The sequence below is a fragment of the Serinus canaria genome, chromosome 1A, assembly GCF_022539315.1.
Source record: "Serinus canaria isolate serCan28SL12 chromosome 1A, serCan2020, whole genome shotgun sequence".
NCBI lineage: Eukaryota > Metazoa > Chordata > Aves > Passeriformes > Fringillidae > Serinus > Serinus canaria.
Genome location: NC_066314.1, coordinates 17,678,190 through 17,701,457, shown reverse-complemented (window position 1 = coordinate 17,701,457; position 23,268 = coordinate 17,678,190). Strand labels below are relative to the sequence as shown.

Genomic DNA, 23,268 nt, shown 5'->3' with positions numbered 1-23,268 from the left:
ATCTCATGGAATTTTATTAGCTAAAATCCTGGAAGTTTTTTTAAGAACTTATCATTGCTTACAAAATATTTAAGAAAAAAACGGAAACTGCAATGTTTTTACTGCAGCGATCTTGTGGTTGATGATAAAAGAAGCCCTCTTTTCAAGAGTTGTGACTTTCACAAGAGCCAAACAAAATTTATTTTAGTTAACATTAAATAAAATTAAAGTAGATAATAAACCATGTGTAGAAGTGGATCTTGATGATGGACTGTGATTGCTGACTTACAAACCAATGCTCAAAAGATTATTGTAGCTGTAATTCTCCAGGAAGAATGGCCAGCTAACTGTTTAGGCTATTAACCTCCATGTGTGAAGTGCAAATGCTTCAGCAGAAGTCCTCTGCTAACACTCCATGATTGTACATAGGTTCACAAGTTGTAACGAAGAGATTATTTTTGAGAATGTTGTCATGGCCTTCTTGGCAAGAGTCAGGGAGTAGGAAAGGAGCTGAAATGTGGTGGTCACAACTCATTTAATCACAGGACCACTTTCTGATGTAACATAATCCAATAAAATGTGGTATGACTCCACTGCTGTCAATTAAGGAGTTAGTGCGAAGGTTCCACAAGAACATGGGGAAATAGTTGTATTAATAAACTGAATTAAGTATGATAATGAGAATGTCTCCTCTGCATCTAACAGTATGATTTGTTGACCCAGATCCAAGGACAAACTTTATAGAAACATACACAAAAGGATTTCTACATAGAACCCAGCAGTATTTTATGAAGCAGGATTCTGTCAGAGATCACATTTTATACTCTTACTGTATAAAAATGGACACTCTGGACAAGTTAATGAATGAATGATTAAAGACACTTCTAAAGCAGCAAAGCGCAGTCATATTTTAACAGCACTTTTCTTGACCTCTTAGATGAAGAAAAAAGTTTTATTTAATAGAAAAAGTGAGTTTATTACCAGAAATGTTAACATTTTAGAGGGATGTCATCAATCTTTCTTTATAATCAACCATCAAATATTTGTCTTGACACTTCTATAAATTGTTCTGTTAATGCAAAAGTTTACGTTAGAAAAATACAATTAGAACACAGTTTTTAAAAGCATGAAATTCAACCCCATCATAAAAGTAATAAAACTTTTAATACTGTATTGCAGTTTTTATTTAGAATCCATTTTATAATTTGTTAAATTATGAGAGAAATATATGGGCTACACTTACAAATATCAAACTTGATTAAAGTAGGAAGTTCCTATTATGCAACCCAAACCTAGTAAGTTAAAGAAATATACATTTTTAGGTGTCCTAGTTTCTGCTGATTTATGTAATATTTGCCTGGTTTTTCTTATATTTTTGTTACTGTAGAGTGCTGTTTTAGTCGAAGTCATGTTCTCTCTTAAAAGAAAACAATTATATATCTTACAGTGTAGAAAAGTAATATTTGTACAAGAGCTTCCTCAATCTGCTGTTGAGTTGGCACTGTTAACATGTGCAATAAATTTCTGTTGACCATCTTCACCTTCTCATACCTTGCCACCTTCCTCATAAGCCTCTTCTTCATGGGTACCATGGATGTTTTCTTCCTCCACCTCCTCACCTCTTGCAAGTTGTGCTTCTCTCTCCATCTTCCATTTTTCCATTGATTCTGCTATAACTGTCTTCTCATGTTCTTGCTCCAGGGGCTCCAGAATCCCATCATCTTCATCCCTGTAGCCAAAGTACTCAGCAATGATGTCCTTCATAAGCTTAGCCCGGGTCTTCCGTGGGGGTGGCAGGGGTTCCTTTCAAAAAACTCTCTAACTTCTGGCAAGTCCTTTGCAGACTCAAAGCATTTGTAGCCTCTGTTTCCTGGAACTTTCAGTTCATGATCTAATGTTTTCAGGCTAATCCTAGCATAATCAGGACCTCATAGCTCCTTTATTCTGAATTCCCAGTGTCCTTTCTCCCCCAGAAGTTTGTTAATTTCACCATTCAGGTCCCAAATTCTGAATTCACCCAATCCAGCATTTTGGATCTGTGCCCCTTTCTTAAAAATCTCCCCAGTGATGTCTTCTCCATTTCTCAGCTTTGGGCAACACATTACACTCTGTTGCAAGGAAAGGCCTTCACTCCTTGACTTTTCCTTCCTCAAGCTGGGCTTGCTGAAATCTTGCCGAGGTCGTCATGGCCTCCTCTGCATTGCCAGCCATGGTCCCGCCCGTGCCCCACAGCCCCTCAGCCCCGCTGAACACACCAGGCACACAGCAGCTCCACGCCCCGTAACTCAACCCAACCCTGCTCCAGAAGGCTGCCAGTGAAACCCTCCTGGCACAGAGTGAGGAGGCAAAGATACTTTTAGGATTGTAACATTGCACCATACCTTTATAACTGGATGATCCTGCGCAGAGACAAAGACACCCATTTCTTTGGCAGGGCTTTTCTTCTGTTTTTCAGGTTTTTCAGCTTCTCAGGCTTTTTGTTTCACACAGCTCTTTGGCTGTATTTTGCTCACATCTCTGGCTGTCACTAGCTCTGGCTGTATTTTTGCAGCTTGTTGCTGCTGGGTTGGGCTCACCTCTGGTCTTTTCCAGCTTTTCGCTGTGGGCACAGGCTCTGCATGCACCGTCCTCTGTCTCCCTCCACTCTGCCTGCAGGAAATGGTTGTTGTCCCCACACTGAGCCACCACAGGTTATGACAGGAGGGGTGGGTCAGAGATAGAGATGTCACAGACCCCAGAATTTTCATGCAACAGCAGTGTATTTTATTCTTCCTACCTCCTTAAACAGGAGGATTTGAATCTTCTGGTGCAGACTGCTCATTGGTCTGGCTTGAACACCAGCTCCTGTGCCAGTGAGATGTCTGCAGCTTAGGATGGAAAATGATGGGGTGAAGTCCCTGTAGGCATTCAAATCCATCCCATCATAGCTCAACCCAGGGGCTGGTTTGTGGAACCAGGCTGGGTTTCTTATTTAGAATCAAATTAATTGCATAGTTACTGTAATATGCACCTTTATCAATTTGGTCCAGGCTGTACGTTTTCTGTCCCACACCACAGGATAATTGTACCAATGGAAAAGCACTTGTTTTTAATTTTCTATATAATAAGAGTAAAAACAGTGCTCATAGTCAGTCACTTTCTTCAATACATATGGTGTTGATCCTCGTTGATCCTCCCTACAGGAGGTGCTCTCACTGAAATACCTTTGCTCCCAAACCTGGCAAGACTAAAGTGTACCATCTTGGTTGGTACTTTCTGTGCTTGAGATGGGCATATACAAGAAATGGGAAAATTATTTCAATAACTTAAAGTAATTTTAAAAATCCTGCCAGTCTGGAGTCTAAACCTCATTTTCTGATGATAGTTGAAACCCTGCTATAGATATATTCAACTTTGAATATGACCTCAACCCCACAGAGATGAATATTTCTCAATGTATAAACTTCAGCAAGTTGAAGACACTTAAAATATTTTCCCAGAAACATTTTCTATGAACTGTAATAATCAAAAGGTTTCCTCTGACTTGCTGTGTAATGAATTATCCTATCTCAAAACAAAAGTAAAATTTAGCTGGATCATAGGTTATATTAAACATGAATGATTTATTTTTTCCCTTGTGGTATTAAAGCAGGACCAGTATCCTAAGATTGCTTTTATACTATACAGTATTATCCTTTAAAATAAATAGAATGCTGATATCTTAGCTACGTAATATAAATGTACGATTTTCTCTCTCTCTTTTTTTTTTTCTGGTCCATAAATGTGTTTCATTAAATGCCACTGTTCAGGCTATACACATATATATTCCTAGCTAGCAGTTATTGTCATAACATACATATAATTATATTCTTAATTTAACTATATTTTGTAATTTTAGACACACAGATTTAATACTGATTAAGTTTTATTTTAACATCATCTTTTCCCCTTTCCTTCCTTGCTTCTATTCTAGTGAGTTTGCACTTTCAGGATATATGCTTCTAAAATGGTATACAGCTTCAAACCCTGGAAAAGTCAATGCCAGTCTTTTCAGGTCATTTTAACTTCTCTCTGAATTAGAGCATGTGTCAGTGCCACAGTGAAGGCTGAACCCAAAAAACAAACAGCAAGGGTAGCATGTGCTTGATGAAATTTACTTTGGTCTCCTTGCTATTCTGTAGGAGGGCCACTTACCCATGGAATGTGAACCTTTCAGAATGGAAGGGCAATATGAGTTCTGCTTTCTTACCATGTCATGGTGGAATGCATACATTACAGTTCTGGCTGCCAGAAATTGTAGTCTCCAAAAGAAGCAACTGGTTCATATTGTGGCTGCTTTCAGGATCTATAGTTTCCTTTGCTGATTAAGAAATGGCTCTAAAAAATTGCCAGTAAATAACAGGTGATAAAGCCCCATCCAATAAGCTGCCTAGTGTCTTCCTTTGCTGCTGAATTCATTCTTGTTTAGGCACATTTAATATGTCCTTGGCTGTGCTTGCAGCCACAAATCACTTGGGAAAAGTCTTTCTGAGTGGTCAACAACTCTCCTTAATTTACCAGAACTGCTTGGACACCCTGCCAATCTTATTTAACACACATTGAAAAGTTACTGACTATTGTGACTTACTCAAGATTTCTCATTTGTATGTTATCCAACCTGTGTTCATTTATCTTGTTAAACATTACATTTCAGTAAGCAAAGTTCTCTGTTCTGGTATCTTTATTATTTCCTATGTATATCTCTATTTTATTCTTCCTTTCCTGGTATCTTATGCTGTAATTTTTGTTGTCTGTCTCATATCAAAATATAATCCTATTTTTTTTCAATTCCTTGTACCATGTGTTTATTAATTAAAAAAAGGAAGCTTTGTATTCTTTTTCCAGGTTCTGAGTTTTCTATTTCCTCAGCCTTTTACCTACTCCCTTCATTTATTTTTTCTTATTTCTTCTGCTCTATATATTTATCACATCCTCTGTGCTGCTGACATACCCACAGACCATCTCACATTTGCTCATCTAGGCATGTTCTCATGAAGCTTATCTCTTTCTGCCACTCTCAGTGTAAAGACTCTTACCTTCCTGCCAGTACCTTCGTTTTTTGCACACATTTTGAAATTCAGTCCAGTAGGTCCTTACATACAAAGATAAGCTACAAAAATGTTGCTAAATGTATAAAAAAATAAAAAAAAAAGAAGAAAAAACCCCACAAACCCAGAGAACTCACTTTTTGGCAGGTTTTGGACCATCTTAGGGTTCTAACCTGTGCATTGTTGCCATTAGCATTCTTTTCTGAACAGTAAAAAAGAACAGTGTCAGATGGAAGCATTACAGAACCTTCAACACTTAAAAAGAAAAAAAGGCTAATTAGAGTGAAATGAGAAATGTGAGCTATCTTTATTAGACAATTGGACAGTTTTATGGTACAAGTGAATTTACTAGATAATGGAAATATGGTCAATCTCATCCATTTGGAACATAACAAAGTGAGAGGCGTAATTATCGCCGGCCGGGGGTTTATGTACAAATCACAAACAGGATTATTAAGCTTCAAACTCCAAAAGATCTTGCTAGACAAACTTTTCTGCAGCTTAGGGAGTTATCCTAGACAAGTCTTAATACACAGACCATTGTTCTACTCGTCCTTGCTTTTCTACTTTTTAAATAATTTTTCTGCTGACCTATCTCATGGCTATTGCTTAGTTCTAATCACAGTTCTGCTGTCTCTGAGGCCTGCCTTTTGCAGCTTTCCCAAAACCGTCTGATTTTGTGGATTCCCACAGGAATGACCTGCAAAGGTGGAGAGGACAGATAGAACAAAAGAGTAGGGAAAAAAATCAGCTGCAGTGGGAACAGGAATAGTAGAATGCCTTGTATATGATAACAAAAAGGAGTTGGATATTAGGCCTGTTATACCAACAATTATTTGTGTAAGTTATCTTTTGAATATAGTATTGTATTAAACAATAGAATATGTAGCTGCAGTTTGATGCAGCTATCAAAAACCACTAGAGTGGTCTTTGGGGTATTTCAAATATTCCAAGGAATATTTTTCCAAGTATTTTTATTATATGTAAGGAATCATTTACAGAAGAAGGGATATGGATGTCTTACCAAACTAGTGTACACAAATCTGATCAGCCAAGTTGAAGAGAGAATAATTTAAGTATAGAAGCAACAGATTGACTGATGCAGCTGAAAGCATCTCTCTTGTTAGAACAAGCTAAAAGGGCTTGTTCTGCTAAATCTTCAGTGAAGGCTGAAATAAAACATGATCACTCTTTTCCCATAAGAATTTTAAGGCCCATATATCTGGGCAGTGTGAGGACAGAGAAATTAAAGAGTCATGCTTGTATGAAAACAAATGACACATACTGATCAACAATAAATACATGGTAGAAGTATTACTGAATTTTAATTACCACTATAAAAAGAAGTAGAAAGGCTTAGAATCAATTGATTTTAAGATGAAATTTGCAATATTTCTGCACAGGTTTTTGTGACATGATAGGGAGCAGTATTTGCTGAGCTGTGATGACCAATTCAATATCCTCAAGAGTTATGCAAGCTAATGCAATACTGATTCTTCACCCTAAACTTGTAGATTTATTTTTCTTGCTGCAGATCAGAGCCATGATAGATTAGCTCCAACTGCTCATCCAGTTTGTATTGCAGCACCAGTTTTACTGAGGCAAAAACTGAAGTGTGAACTTTAACATGGTCTATTGTTCAAAGTGCATTATACCTTAAACATTATGGTCACTGTCTAACAGGAGCAAAGTAGGATATTTATACTGGCCTGTATGAGAAGCATGTTTTGACATTTGCTCAAACCTTGCCTTCTGTAGAAAACTGTCATGGGGGAAAAGTAACACGAAAGGAGTTTAGTCTCAGAGTCTTTAGAGTTTTGATCTTTTTCTGTCTCTACAGGGACATCAAATCAAAACAACGTCATCAGAAAATGCAGCGATGGAAGCATTACATACCTCTAAAATCCATTGATTACCTATCTCTTCTTATAGTTGCAGCCATATAAACAAAAAGCAAATGAAATGTAATATTACTCTTTATTAAAATATTTGAGGATAAAAAGTTGTATATTTTAAATATTTAAATACCCTTAATTATTCTTAATAAATTCCTGCATTCTGAGAACTTTGGTAAATGATTGAAGATCCCCAAAAACTGCAAATGAAAAAGAAAGATATGTAAATTTTTTCAGTGGTTACAATATTGTTTTGACAAGTGGAAAATTCAAAATAGAAATTACTAGTTAGCTGCACAATATAGGAGAGTTCTCAAATTTGAGAGATGCTGCTGGAAAGGATGAATCTCTCTCTCAGTGAATGAAAGTATAACGAATATATGAATGCTCATAATTACTAAAAAAATAGTGAAATAACTATTTTTAACTGTAAAATTCCGATTTTACAATAGAATTTTTTCTTCAGTCAGTCTGAGTTGAAAATATTTCTGTTTGTAGTTCTGAAAAGGAATATTTCTTCATACAGACAAGTCTTGGAACACCATGAATAGGAGCGGAATCATTCTTTTTATAAAGGAAAGGAAACCTATTTGTGCCATTTCAAGGGATATTTGCTTGCACTTGCCACATCTTATCCAGGTATGGATGCTGTGAGAGGACCTTTTTGGACCATTTGCATTTCTGCCTTTCTCCAGGAGTAACGCAGTGAACATTCTACAAGTGAAATGTGTTGGTCCTTTTTGTTTGAGATTCAGTGTTGGGGAATTGTGTGAAATTTTTCTGAATGTTTCAATGGCAGACAAGCAAAACATTTTTAAGCCATGTGAGTACTTCACAGAACATTAGGACACAGATTATTTACACTATATATTTGAATAAAAACAATTTGTTGGATCTCTTTTGTGTACTGAACTGCCTGCAATTCCTGTCTGGATATAACATTTCCTTCTCCAATACCCCTTACTATTTCTGTCTCTCTTGTAATCTTGTAGGATTATATCTTCTGCTAATGTGACCTGATTTGCATCGCACCTCTAAATTGCAGTTAAGCAGCAGCACCTCAGAGGAGAATAGGAAATGGCATTTTCTCACTTCTGGAGTTGTGTATTGGAAGGTCAAGTTTGGAGTGTGCCTAAGGGAAAAAGTATTTGCTGCTCACACTTTGTTTTCTTTGTGACCATGTAAAAGGACTTCAGTCTTAAAGATATAATTACAGCAATTTACACAGAGACTGAATCTGTGCACGTGGAACTGGTACAATGAAGAATAAAGCTACAAAGAGAGCAAGAAAAACCTTTGGATTTTTGTCTGATTTCTTGATCCTATTGGGACACCTCCCAGTCTCCAAGGCTGGGTAAGAAATTCAGGTCCTGTATACCTTTTATTTTTGTCAACTATAATTGGAATTTGGAAGAATAGGCATCACTGTAGTAAGAAATCATTTCTCAGGAAGTGCATTTGTAACCCAAGCATAAACCATAGAGGTCAATTGTTGATCTCTGTCTAAAGGTAGCAAAATAGAATTCACAGCCTTGAGCTGAAATATTAATCTTTCCCTTTTTGGTTTCCTAGAACTTCCTAAATCAGTGTAATAAATTAAAATAATAAGAAAGTTTTTAAAGCAACACTACAACATTTTAGCAAGCTAAGAGATTTTTTCTAACTGCCTAAAATATTAAATGAAGAAAACTTCATGGAGACATGTGACTTCCACATCTGAAGGCTTGTTAAATCAAAAAGAGAAGCAACACTTGTGTACATTCACATCACAGCAATAAATGTACAGCAAATTAAAAGAGAACAAAGCTAATTACAAAACATGCAGATGCCATTTGAAATGCTTTGAACAATACTATGGTTCCTGGATATTTTTCAGCTTGAAGAAAATTGGTTATCTACTGTATAATAGCAAATGTTGAAATGACATATTCATTTCTGTACACCTCACCATGATAAAGCATTCAGAACACAGACTTACAGCTAAGAAAAAACCAAATCCTCTCAGTGGAGAGAAGATATGGCCTTTTAAACTACGATTAGTATTATTTTTAAGAGGCAAACCACATTTTAAATTTTCTACCTTTGATATATGATCCATCTCTTTTAAAGAACTCCTATTTGTTATTTACTGAATTTAGTCTGCTGATGAGAAATATAATTATGCAAAGAAGTTGCTTAATTAGCTACAACTTTCTGGTTTTGTAATGTTCTCTACAATGGCAAAACATATATTAGCAGAAAAAATAAATTACCTGTAAAGTGCCCAATGCTTGAAACATCAGCACTGACAAAACTGGCAATCAAAATTAGAACTATCCTACACTTCTCAAAAGCTGGATGGCCTGCTTTTTTTGTATAGGTGAGAGAGTTGTGACAGCTGCCTAGTGCTAAAGTAATTTAAATACATTAAAAAAACCCTCACTGGATAAGTTAAAAAATCATATTGGATATGCTCTCTGGATCACTGAATGATAGTGTTCTGCCTGCATCAGCAGAGAGTACCAGTTGCAAGAAATGGTATAGACAATTACAGAAAAAATGTGCTTAGAAAGACATTCTCTTTGTATCATATTTAATTAGTCATTGGTTTATGCCCTGAGGTATAAAGGCTTGAATTCCAATTATTTTATCCTACTTAATATTCACGGTTGTGATTATTCTCTGTCTTCATATCAAATGGAATCTTTCTAGTATTTTACTGAGTTAATATGCATCTTCAGCCATCTGCCTTGTGTTGACTATTAACTTCTGATAATGAGTGCCATTGCTGAATCATGCACATGGCAACAAAGCACTTTCATTTATTGCCCTTAGAAATGGCTGTAGTTTGAATGAATATCCCCTTTTCTTAAATTAAGAAATTATATAGGCAAAACCAATCTTATTTTTCTACCTTTATGATGTTCCTTCTAAATATTTTGTAATCATGTCTGAATGCAGTGGATTTTAACTTTTCTCCTATTTTAGTCTTTCCATCAGATAACCAGTTTCACTATTTGTGTCTTACCTTTTTCATGTCTGTCATATTTTTTCCAAAATCCTAACCTTAGAACTGAATTTTTCATAAGTGGATACTCTCTGATTTTTTCTGTGGTACAATAAAATTTTAAAGATTAGATGTCCTCCCATCTCTGTGTTTCCCAACTTTTTGTCTTTATCACTGGAAGGGGCTGATGAATTCTACAGTCTGAAAGAGCCAAGGCTGCTGTACCTCTATTCTGCCAGATCCAGCCAGGATTGATGCTGAGCATGTTTTCCCAATGATTGACATGCAGTTACCAATGGTACACCTACACATGTGCAGTTGACTGGCCACACAGGCCAACCCAGACAGAAAACACTAAGCACTCACATGAGCATTCCACAACAGTAAAAGCCCCATCCTGGTGCCCTCTCTGGCTAATTAGAATAAAGGTTTGTTAGCAGGAAATGTAAGTATATATATATGTACAATGTATATGTGCAACATGCCCAACACCTCATTGGTGTTTCCTTGCTCTTCTCAATTGTCTCAGATGCAAATGCTCATGTACAAATGAGTCCCAGAAGATTCTCCAAGTCCCAGTGCCTCAGCAGTTTTCCTGAACAAACCCTGGTGTTGCTAGTGCTGAACTGCTGTCTCCCTGTGAGTGACCCACTCACCCTCCTGGCTCCTGGGTCACTGCTCTGGATATTTGCAAGTGATCACACTGTGATGCACACACCCTGATGTGCCCAGCTGCTGGCACCCCAAACACACAGGCCCTGTGATGGGTGGTTTCACTCCAGCCCTGGCACTCAGACCTAAACAGCAGCAAGAGCCCCTTCACTCAGGACAGCATTGAGAAATGGAGTTTAATGAAAAGACACACCAGACTACTGATATAGTGCAGGGTGTGCTGATGAGGGCTAGCCTGTGTTAACCCTTTGTCTTTCTGTATTCCTGTGCTTGATCATACCAAAACCACCTAGATACCTCTCTTCCTTCACCATTGTTTCATCCCTGAAATTTCCCACAATAAATCCTGTACAATCTCAAAATGCTTTTCCCTGCCATCCCATACTGTGTGAAAGCACTTTCCCCTGGCTCATGGGGCCCTGATGGCCCTGATGGCTCATGGAAATGGATTTGGAGATGGTGCAGGGTGTTTGGGCTCCCCCACCCTTCCCTTTGAATGTGGGGAGATGAGCTTTAACTTGCATAGCCAACTAATCACTGCTTCACACGGAGCTCTGCTTTCATGGAGCTGTCAGAAATGACACTGAAGTGTCTTTTGTAAGTTCTTTCCATTATTTACAACATGTCAGTAAGCATAAATAAACTAATTAAATTCTGAAAATCTGCCAGTCAGAAATGGAGTTACTAATAAATATAGATAGATTTAGACACAGATTCAAAACTGCTCTAATAATCAAGACATCTGATTAAGTCATCCACAAGATAAATTTGTTTCTGTGCTGTATATTTTAGCTCACTTTAATTTTTATTAATGTGCATTGGAAATCTATGTTTTAGTTCTGCTGTAACACATAGGCATTCTACCTCCAGATATTTGAAAAGAAGATACAGTTTCAGAAGGCCTCCTCTAAACTAACAGAGCAACAAAGTAACAGGACCAAACAAGTTTTCCACATTTTATTTTGCATTCATACCACAGTAATTGCCTTATGTAATTTTATATTTCTTCCAGAAAAATTTTCTATTTGTCATTTATTATTTTTGCTTGGTTTAAAAAATATTTTGAACATGTATAGCAGTCATTGACCTTATTTCACTTCAGTGGTCCAGATTAGCTTCTTTAACTGACAATCTCTAATCCTTTTGGTAATAAAAATTATGCTGGGAAGTTTGGAACATCTGTAAGTACATGAAAAGGAATGAAAACAGGAAAAGAATTTGTTTGGAAAAAAAAAATCCCTTATTTGTATCCTAAGCATGCACTGAAGGACAGATGCTTGTTGCACTTAATCTACTGTAAGTATCAGATATCACCCTGAGTAGCCTAGCTTTTTTGGGGTTGATGGTTAGTGCTGTCAGAGCTGACTATTTTATCAAATGATGGGATTGTCAGAGTCTAAACTTAATTTTCCATGGTCTTGGAACAGAATGGCTGTAAGATTGTAAAAAGAAATAGAAAACCCTATTCACAGGCTGTGAAAGTTTCATTTCTTTTGTGAAATTAGAGATTATTTTCTAGGAAAAAAGAAAAGTCAGTGTTAGCCTGGAAAGTGGCTTTTCCTACAGCATTTCTTTGAAGTACTTCCTATAATACTTCAGTTAATACAGTAAGTTCCTATTTTACTCTTGGTCATGGCTTGTGGTCAAAATGATTAGCCTGAGAGGATTCCACTTACAGACAAAGTTAATGGTTAAAAAAATTGGGTTACCACTAGGTAATATTATTTTTTGAACAATTTTTCCAGTCTAAAGGCTTGCTCTTAAAATACAGCACAGTATCCACAGCAGGCATTTCATTTCTTATTTCTGTTTATTTATTTGTAGTGAATAGTTAGCTCTTTTCTTGACACATGTAATAAAATTTTAGTGTCAAAAATATTTGTCTTGGTCATTTTTTACAGACCATAGGGTATTCTTCTGGAACGTTCTTCAGTAGAAAATTCCTTACAGCATAAGGAAGAGTTTTCTGGACTGACAACAATAGATTGTCCAATTTACACTTTTAAATGTATTTTTTGAAAATGCTTTCCCCCTAGATTTTATTTATTGCTATTAGAGAGATCTAGTACTTGCTTGATTTCAGAACACAGGCATTCAACAACATTTTTATCTAGAGAAGCTGTCTTATGTTCTCCTAAATCTCCTCCCTATTCCATGACAAATTTATTCCCCTTAAAAAATTGTTAATGTTGTATGTATCAAAATGAAGCAAAAATATGACTTTTGTCTTGTTCTCTTGTCTGTCATGAGTTTTAAACAGGTGGTATTTTGCCTTTGTCATCACTTGCTCCAAAATATCTCTCAAAATGATTGTGTAACAGATGGTTTCATTGAAGAATGTGACTTACTTTTCTAGTCATTGGTGCATAAGTTCTGATGGAGGGAGAAGGGTTCTATACAAGAGTTTAAATTCTTCAGACTGAAACCTTCAAATGAAAAATGAGTGGAGCCAATAATGTGAACAAATTGATTAGCATGTTCAGTGACAGCTTTTTGGATCCATATATTAATTGTCTTTGCCAAACATATTCTAAAAAGTAATATAGCAAAACAGACAACACGCTGGAACATCCCAGATGATCCTTAGACTTCCTAACATTATCTGTTTTGCTGTTAAAAGAGGTTTGTTTGCTCAGGCTTAGAAGATATTATTTGTACAGTTACTGTCAAAGCAAATAAGCTGGAAGAGATACACTGTCTGAAGAGTACTGGAGTGTGCATCTCATCTTTTTCTTCTTCTTTGAAACAGTTTTACATACCAAGTGTGCTTATTTCCTGTGATCTGATTTGTCAGATGGTATTTATTCATTGGGAAAGATGAAAGAAATGAAATAAAAACTAGAAAGATATGCTAACCAATTAATGGGGATAATAAAGATGATGATGAGCAAAAACCAAAGATTTTTCTATGATGTTACACTTTCACATTAGTCTAAGTTATTTTTTAATGAGGTCAGTGTCTTTAGAACTGAATTCCATGCAAGTGTTCTGTTGCTCTCACTGGGAGAAGAGTGAGCCCTGAGATGCTCAGAACAATGCCTTAGTGGTAAGGAGCTAGTGATATTTTTATAATTTCATTTGGAATTGGGCAGAGTCTAAAGAACAAGGAGAAAAGTGTTTTATAATACAAAACACAGTGACAAGTTGAGAAGAGGTGTTTTCATCAGTTCAATAAGAAACATCCTAAGATGGCACGAAGAGTCTGAGGTCTGCTCATGTTTCTGTCAGGAACAGCTTTGTGTACCTATTTGGAAAGAGTAAGACAGTTGTTTAATAGGAATCTTACAGGAACCAGCAGAAGTGGAGTGTCAGAGACAGTGTTAGAAGAACTAAAGCTTGGCCTGAGACTGGTCACAAGCAGGAGAGTAAAACAGCCTAAGAAAGAGAAAAGAAAGAGAAATGAGGGTATAGCTATTAGGGGTTGAACGAGTATTAATTACAAGGAAAGCAAATGAAAATATGGTAGAAAAAAGACAAAGACATCATGGCTTGGAAAAAAAAATGCAATACAAATGCAGAAACAGTGTTGTACTGAAGTATATGACAGGGAGACATCCTGAGATATTTTAGAGGGGCATAACTTAAGGATGCATTCTGCTTTGTGTCAGACTGTGCTGCATACAGGGGTTAGAGAACACCTTAGGGGCAATGCAGCTGCTTCTCTTCTGCCTCACCTGCCAAGCCATGATTGACATATGGAGTCCAGACCAGAGAGGCAGCTGCAGCCCTCCCATGCCAGTGTGTGAGACAGGAGTGCCAGGACAGAAAAATGGGAAGCATGGATTAATGGGTGAATTTAATGCTCTGGACCCGGTATGTGTGAATGATCATAAAAGAAATTGTGCAGGATGTTAAAGGTACTCATGTGTAGAATTTAAGATAGTTGTCCAGTAGGACATTCTCAATGGAAATATATCAGATCCTTTCATAAGTCAGAGTAGCAGACAATGTCTCCACTGCTTGACTTCTGGCACTGAACCTGATGGAAAAGGCTGTGGTTGTTCCATTGCTGTGTTCTCTAGATGGGTGGCTAAAGCTGGACTGCCTGCTGGAGCACAGTGGTGCCAGGAGACACTCTCTTGGGAGAGTGCCAGTTGACACAAGTGATATAGAGGCTGTGCTAATGTTTAAGATAATTGTAGGGCTGTGCCTAGGCTCTGGAACTGTTGTGTTTACTTGGGAAGGTCTCTGATCCCAAGTTCATTCCAAGTTAGGGCACGAACATTGCATCATGGTGCTACCACACATCAAGGCTCAGAAGCCTGCCTAGCAATTCTGGCAGCAATATTAATGTGCTGCTTGTGATTTTTATATCTTTCTTTTCAAGTACACTTGACTTTATTTCACCCTGAATTGTAACTGCAAGAATTTTCAGGGAAGATAGACATTGTCAGGGAAGAAAATGATGTTGAGCCTCAAGGGAGGGCAATGAAACAGACACAGTGTGGGAAGGATCTGACCAGGCTAGAGGGAGCAGTCAGTCCAAGAGAAAGTGCTCTGAAAGCCCAGGCTGTCACTTTATTAATACCTCAGAGAAACCAAACCAATGCTTCATCTTTTAGCAGTTTTGCTCTGACAACTCTTTTCTTGGTCTCAGAAAGGCTGGTGATACAGGAAATCCCCAGTACCACACTAAATCTGCTCCTACTTTGCAGGTGAAAACTTGAAAACCACTGAGCATATTGAAATATAAATGCTCTTTAAAATATGTGTTGTTAGCTCCTTTAAAAGCTGGGAATTTTACCCAGTAGCAGGTGTTGAGGCATCTGAGAGCACCTTTGCCCCTATGGTTTGGGCCCCAGAGCCAGGTGAGCACAGCTGGGGAGGAGGGGAGAGACTCCAGGTGCTGTTTAGCAGCCATGGGCAGGGCCAGCCCCTGGCCCAGTGGAAATATTCCTGGGGGTGGGGATTTTTTTCTTTATGCAAATATTGCTAGAGGTTTAACTTCTTTAATCAAAAACAAAGAAGAAAGTGAAGGGAGATCTTTATGGAAGTGTAACCTGCACATGTACATATAATCACTTCTGGTGCCTGAAAACTGAAAAGGTTTTTAGAATCTGTGATACTTTAATCACAATTCCAAAAATGTGACTTCTTAGTGTTTCTCTATTTAGTTAATGTGGTCTTTTCTCTTTCTTATTGAATAAATGTAAGTGATCCTTGGATTTCACATTAATAACTTGCCTACTCATAATTAAAATGTTTTCTGTCACCCTCCATAAAGAAAGTATGTAAATTCACTCAGGGAGTGGGGATGTGCTGGTTGTGTTGGAACATTTACCATTTCTTTTACTTTTTTTTTGTGCACTTACTTCTATATTGATTATATGAGAAATGTTCTTTTAAAATGCTACTATAACAACATTTTGCTGGGTTTTTTTAAAAAACTTTCTTTTCTTGGTTTTGTTCCCTTAATCAGGTTTAATAAGCCTATTTAACTTCTGTGTCTAGTGAGTCTGTGGTGTCTCTGAGGCTGAAACATGATACATCAGAACATGGTTTGGGAAATGATAGTTTCTAATACTCCTTCATGTCTGCTGGCATCTACAGTCAGAGGATTCTGGGATTAACCACTGCTTTAACTTAAAATATTAGTAACTGTAATAACAAAATTCTCTTTTGTTAAGCAATAGCATTCATTCATAAGTGTTAATTGCTTTATTTTTTCATCTTTCCCTCTTTTGTCGAGATGGCTTTTTCAGTGGTATGAACGATGCACTATAAAGTTTCTAAGCTTCAAACAGACTTTCAAAAAAGAATTTTAAATAGAAGTAAATCAGGAACTCCAGTCAATCACCAGCAGCATTTTTTTTTTTTTTTTGAGACTTGGAGAAGAAATTATAAAATTTTGTTTAACTCTTTCCTGTAGTTGCATTGTTTTCAGACTAACTGTCTGTAAAACAGAGGATTTAATTCCTTGTAGGAGAGGATGGTTAAGGAAAAATAACTGGAAAAGAACATAAAAGAACATAAAAGGGCACCCTGCTCCAGCATCCAGATCATTAATGAAAAATTAAATATTAAACAGGACAGGGCTGTGTATTGACCCAAAGTATATTGATAGTTATTGGACTCCAACTAGATTGTGTGCTGCCAATCACCCACTCTGGCCCTGGGGGTGTGATGTGTGGCCCATTCAGACAATTTTCAAACCACCTTGCTGTCTGCTCGTTCAGCCCATTCTTCATCAGCTTCTCTGAGGCTCTTTTGGGACACTGTCAAAGGCCCCAGTGAGGACAAGGCAGACAGTGTCCATTGTTCTCATCTTCTGAGCCAAGCCTTTTGCCACAGGTGTTTATCAAGATGTCTCAGCTTTACTTCCCATTGGTGAATCCATGCTAACTACTGCTAATGGTTTTTTCTTCCTCCATGTACCTGAAATGTGCTTTATTTCTGATCTTCCCCACCAGTTATATCTCAGCATTTAGGAAGAGCTCTTCTCACTGGCCTTGTCTCAGGGAGATGACACAGGCTGCCAGTCACCCTCCTGGCCACCCCAGCTGCCCAAACCTGCCCTGCTCCCTGGATGGGGGTGGAACAGACATGGCAGGTGAGGCTCCTGCCCTGATGGATCCCCTGTCTGTGCAGATGCCTTTCCCCAGGGAGCTGCTGACCTTGCTGAGCCAGGACAAAATTCTTCTTGGTGATTCTACAAGGATTTCTGGAAGGGGTTTTGCTGCTATGGCTTTAGACAAAAACTTTATTACTAGTTTTTATTCTTTTCACTATTTGCTTCTCAAACTCTTGCTTGGCCTTCCTAGTACTACTTTTTACATCTACACTGTCAAAATTTATCAGGCTTTTTATTTTCTTTATGTCTGTACAACATTTTAAAAACACTTTCTGGTTTCTAGTACTGTATTTTGCTTTTTTGAATAGCCATCCTGGCTTTATATTTTCCTTTTCCAAATCTTTTTTAGCAGATGATATGCATTGTTTCTGTATTTGCTGTACGGTATCCTTCAGAAATTTTCATGCTGCTGGGAAGGTTTATGTATCTTATGTATGTCTTCTGGTTGCAGCCAAGGCTTTCTCTGTGCTCTGAGGTAAAGCACAGTGGTAGTACACTGTTTGGTCCTTGTTGGTCCTGTTGTGATGTAGAAACTATAAATATATTCACATCAGGTTTGGAGAATGGTACTGCTTTAAGCTTTGCACTGCAAGACTTTCCCTACATTTTGCACATAATTCACTGACAAGATTATTGAATATTTCAGTTGTTTTTGCAATTCTTTGAGGAAATATCACACTAGTTTAAATCCCCTTAAGTAGAAAAAGAGCTGAATTTAACAACTCCAGAGTATGGATGAATTTTCTAACAATCAAGCTGTTGTATACAAATGTGTAACCATTCCCTCTCTTTAAAATGAAAGGAAAGGTCTTTATTGCATTCTTTAAAAGAAAAAAAAAAAAAAAAGAAGTGGGCATTTCTTCCAGAGAGGATTGTGGGTGGAGTGTACCTGGGAAAATGATACTTTTGTGAAGCCCTGACCCAATATCTGAATTTTGAAAGGTGACACTGTTTCCTATGCACTTGTGTGTTCATTGCTTCCTCTCAGCTTGCTCTAAATGGCTTTGTGCTTATTGCAGTATCCAGTAGATATTTCAGATAGCCATTCCCACTCCTCTCAGGACACTGAACATGGATTTTAGGATGGACAATAAGCTCTGGGTTCTGGATAAATTGATGAAATACAGACACCTAAAAATGTGGCATTTTTTCCCACAAATTTTAAATGTTAAGTGTTAGACTGTTTAGTTTTAAATTACACTTTAGCCAAAGAGTAATTGAAGGATATTATTATCCCCAGGCAAACTTTACTCAACTCCATTTAGAACATTTTTAACAAGTTTTCATACTCAGATGTTTTAATTTATGTAATGTGACTTCTATAGAATTTGAATCAGAATGACGACAGTAAGTATTTACCTTTCTCAATGCTGTCAAATATTTGGCATTGTTAATGGCAGCAGTTAAATAAAAATGAGTTTCTAAGATCTCAGAAATTCATACTAGGCCTTATTAACTGCTTGTCATCTCCTGTCAAAGGTTCAGTCATAATATTTCAGGGAAATCTAGATCATCAATAACACAAGGAAGGCTTGGGCTGGACATTAGGAAATATTTCTTTACTGAGAGGGTGATAAAGCACTGGAACAAGTTTCCTAGATAGGTGGTTGATCCTCTAAGCCTGTCATTGTTCAAGAGTCATTTGGACAATGCTCTTAATATGCTTTAAATTTTCAGCCCTAAGTGGTCAAGTAGTTGGACTAGGCCCTTTTAAAGTGAAATGTTCCATTCTATTCTGTTCTCTTCTACAAACATAAAAGCAACAAAGTCTCTTTTTCCTACACCCTGTATTCCCAACTGTGAAATACAGAATTAAAATATGAGGGAAGTTCCTGACATTCAAGAGGCTGACAGAAAGAGGATGTGATTTAAAAGCTTCTGAAATATGCTGTCTTTATAGGTCCCTGAATTTATTTACTGTAGTTTACTGTACACCAACTTTTGGATAAGGCTATTACTGAGGATAGAATCTGCAATAAAGTTTTAATGGCTTTTGGATTTTAGGAGGTGCAGCAAAGTAATATCTTCTTACTCTCATTTTGTGTTTTTCTTCAGTGGCTTATTTCAGTCCAATCAACAATATAAAAATTCACACGTCCCAATATATTTGTGCCTTTGTTTATTGATATCTTCCTCTTTTCCAATCCTCTTGTTTTTATATTTTCATCTCCGAGAAAGTTTTTTTGGAAGCAGTTATTGGATACAGTGCTCTGAACTGTGAAATAAAATTTTATCTTCATTTTGTTTATGCTGCAGTATTTGTTTACTTTGAATTCAAGAGCCCTTTTTTGCAATATTCTAAAATCTATAAATGCAACGTTTCATTTAATTCAAAACGTATTAATGTCTTCTGTTTCAAAAATCAGTACAAAAATTTGTGATTAACTGAATGCATTTCTTTGCAACTGAAGTAATCCACACTCTGTCTAAATAACATCTCCACTATTAAATACTGCACTCTCAAATACTTTTCAAAGAGTGAAGGATAGGCTCCTCTGCTCTCTTTATTTTTAATAATATGAAGCATTCTCAGCCTGTAAATAAGTAGTGCTTGAAATGGAAAGAAAGAGAACAGAACATTTACTAAGTATTATCCCTTTAGGAACAGTGAAAATGAAATGCAGAGAATTTGAAGGACCTGCTCCAGCCCAGCATCACAATTATGGCTGGAAAGCATAGTGCTCAGCCTCCTCAGTCTGAGGTACACTGACTCCTTCTGTCAGGAGAGGTAAATCCCCGCTCTTGCCTTCTGGTTATGAAGCACTTCATAAGGCATCAGAACCCTCTGGAATGACTACCCAGGGAAGAAGTAGCTCTGCTAATAATTTCAGTTTCCTTTCAGCAAGGCTAGCCTTTGAATAAGGAATCGTAGAATGTTCTGGGTTGGAAGGGGCCTTAAAGATTACCTATTTCCAGCCTCCACATCTGTATTTGTGTTAAGGAGACCTCCCGGTCGGGCTGCCCGGCCGTCCCACCCACCGCGCTCGCTCCGCAGCTCCAGCCCCGCACTCGCACGGTCACACCAGCTGCTCTCAGCCGGCCGAACCCCGGGCTCCTCTGGGACCGTCTGCGGTAACCACATCCTTAAGTAATTCAGTCACGGGGCAGTAACAAAATCAGGTTGAGCTGGGTCCAAGGAGGGACTCCTGAACAAAGGAAAGCCTGGGCTTTTATACCCTGGCAGTGCAAGATGTGGAAATCCGGAGTGCTCGGCTCCCGACGCATCCCTGTGTCCCCCTCTGGGCCGCGCTCCGTGCCCGGGGCTCTGCCGTGCCCAGGACCGCTCCCCGCCGGAGCCCGACCTGCGGCCGGCACTGCGGCTCCTTGGAATCCCTGTGCCTTTGGTCTGCTCGTATTATCCTGCCCAAAACCATACTCCATTTCAGTAGCTGTCTTTTACACTACTGAGCTGTTTTAATCCTCATCCTAACGTGCTGTTAAAGTCCATTCTCCTTGCAGGAGGGAGAAGAGCTTTCAGTGAGATTCCCAACACAGCACATGGTCTCCTGTGCAGAGGGGTCTGGGGGATCTGGGACCCCACATCAACAACCCAGTTAGCAGAGCAGCTCCACTGAGGCTGTAGCATTTCTAATGGATTCGATTACCTTTATGCTATTCGTTTATTAATAACAAGAAAATCCTGCTTTCTGAATTCTCTCACACGAGCTGTCCTTCTGGTAGCCTGTCATTGCTACTTAAAAATGCAAAATCTTTTTTTAGTGGACAGAATTGCTTGCTAGCACTTACATAGAATCCTTTTTCCAGAAGTGAACAGTGACTATAATATTTCAAAATTGTTTCTGTGTTCAAAAGCAATGGATAAGAAGGGAAGAAAATTGACAAGAGAACTTCCCAACAGCTGTCCCATAGCTAGACTTTACCTGTTCAGGAGAAAGAAATGATTCTGAGTGCCTCTATTTATAGTCTTCTTTTGAATTCACTAAAGGACAGTCATACTACATACAGGTGAAAATCAAAATAAAAAATTCAAAAATAACTGTAGTATAGACTGAGCACACTTTTAAATATCAGTTCAAAAATGCAAAGTATTCTGGCCCAGTAATACGCATTTATGATTAAGCAAAAGTGGTGCAAAATTAGAAAATTGACAGTAATGAATTTGCATGTTTTTCAGTCCAGTGTCTCAAATATAACTGTATTACCACTCTGGCATTTTCTTCACTGTAACCATGTAAGGGTGTTACCAAATTTTGTGACCAGTGTGTAATAAGAATATGCATTCTTTCTGTGCATAGATTGAAATTTAGCTGGAAAATAATGGGAATTTAATAATCCAGTGATGGAAATCTTGCACAGCACAGGAAGGAAAAGTGACTGAAAAAGAAGAGAGGATATTTTGCCTGCAGAAAGGAATGACATGAGTAGCTGAGCTACTACCATCAAGACAGCACTGAGCACAGTGAAAAGATACAAGAAAGGTATAATCAGAGAAAAGAACCATAATTTTCCAGAACAAGATGAGGATATTGAGACAGGACTATTTAAGAAGACAAAGGAGCACTCCATCTCAGTGCCTGGTGTACACGACCATGCACAGATATTATCTCCTTGGGAGATGGCTCCTCCTGCCAGATTGCTCCTGATGGGTGGGGAAGGGAAGGAGGCATCCTGTGACAGAGCAAACTTGCAGCCCCCCACCACCACATCACAGCTGTGGGCAATGCCTACACCCATTGCTTGTTTCCTCACCCATTCCCACAGTCCCTTCCCTCAGGAGCATAAAGGTCTTCCCATGAAGGATCAGCACTAAGTCTCATTTTCCCTTTCTTGGGCAGATCATCTAATCCTCACCTATGCTGCTAAACTATACCCAGCCCTGACAAGCTCCTGGCCTTGGAAATGCTGTGCCTGATCCATCTTCTTACTGGCTGCCTACTTACTGTCTCTTTCCCTCTGGCATCTTCCATGCTGCCTGAAAAGATAGACACCCTTTACTTACTGCAGAGCAAAAATATGTGTGGATGGTGATTTCAAGGAAGTCAGTGTGATTATGTAGAAGTGTCTTGTAGATTCTCCTTCAGAGCCATCTTAGAGTGCCACTAGGTTTAGTAGGTGTCATCTTGTAATAAGATGGTTTGTCAGGTTGGTTCTGATGCTTTTCTCTTAACAGGATTGTGAGAATCCATACAACAAAAGGTTTTGGGAAAGCTGCAAAAGGCAGGCCTCAGAGACAACAGAACTGTGATTAGAGCTAAGCAATAGCCATGAGATAGGTCAGCAGAAAAATCATGTAAAAAGTAGAAAAGTAAAGACAAATAGAACAATGGTCTGTGTATTAACACTTGTTTAGAATGACTCCCTAAGCTGCAGAAAAGTATATCTAGCGAGATATTAGGAACTTCTAAGCTTAATAATGGAGCTCTGTGCATTGTGTTTTAAAGCTTACAAGCAGGTATTGTATTTGAAATAAGCAAGCATTGTTTTAACTGAAAGTGCATGTGCTTATAGTAGTCAGATGGAAGTACTGTCAATATGCCTTTGCTTTGTGTGATTAGTTAAAAAACTTATAAAGTGAGTTGTAACATTAAGTTCTTGGTCTGCTGCCTGGGCTGTGAGCTGATGGCATCTTCCCATTGTCATAACCAAGTAATGAGACTGATGCTGGAAAATAAAACAGCTCAAAGCATGTTCCACAGCAGTCCCATCCCAGCTGTGATTTGTACATAGCCCCCAGTCAATGATGCAGGATGAACTTGGGGATTGTCTTGTGGTTTTAGTAGACAATAAAGGAATAGAAATGCACTCACAATGACAGATCTTTTAGAATAGGCTGGAGCATAAACTGAAGAAAATTTCCAGCAGTCTCCCTGACTATCAGAACAGTGATGACATTACAAGGGAGTTAATGTTTGTGGACAATATTACCAAATCAGAGCTCTTTGCCATTATATAGTGGCTCCTAATGTAAATAAGGAGCTGTTGATAATAGCTAGCTGCTCCTAATGCTATTGCAAAAGGTGGGTTAAAGATGAAAAAAGTACAACAAGAGATGTGTTCTGGGAATGATTTTAGAGGGGGAAAAATCATTATTTTTTAATACTGAGTTAATTTTTAGCTACAAAATTGCAGTAAATTTTC

General features: G+C 38.0%; 1 protein-coding gene and 1 pseudogene across 1 annotated transcript in view; both read right to left on the bottom strand.

Annotated features, from left to right (window-relative positions):
- The window catches only part of ZBED4 (zinc finger BED-type containing 4), a 914,269-nt gene that overhangs the window by 195,619 nt on the left and 695,382 nt on the right, over nt 1–23,268 (bottom strand). The gene's annotated exons all lie outside the window — the stretch shown is intronic.
- On the bottom strand, nt 1,398–2,190 carry LOC103813707 (pre-mRNA-splicing factor ISY1 homolog; annotated as a pseudogene).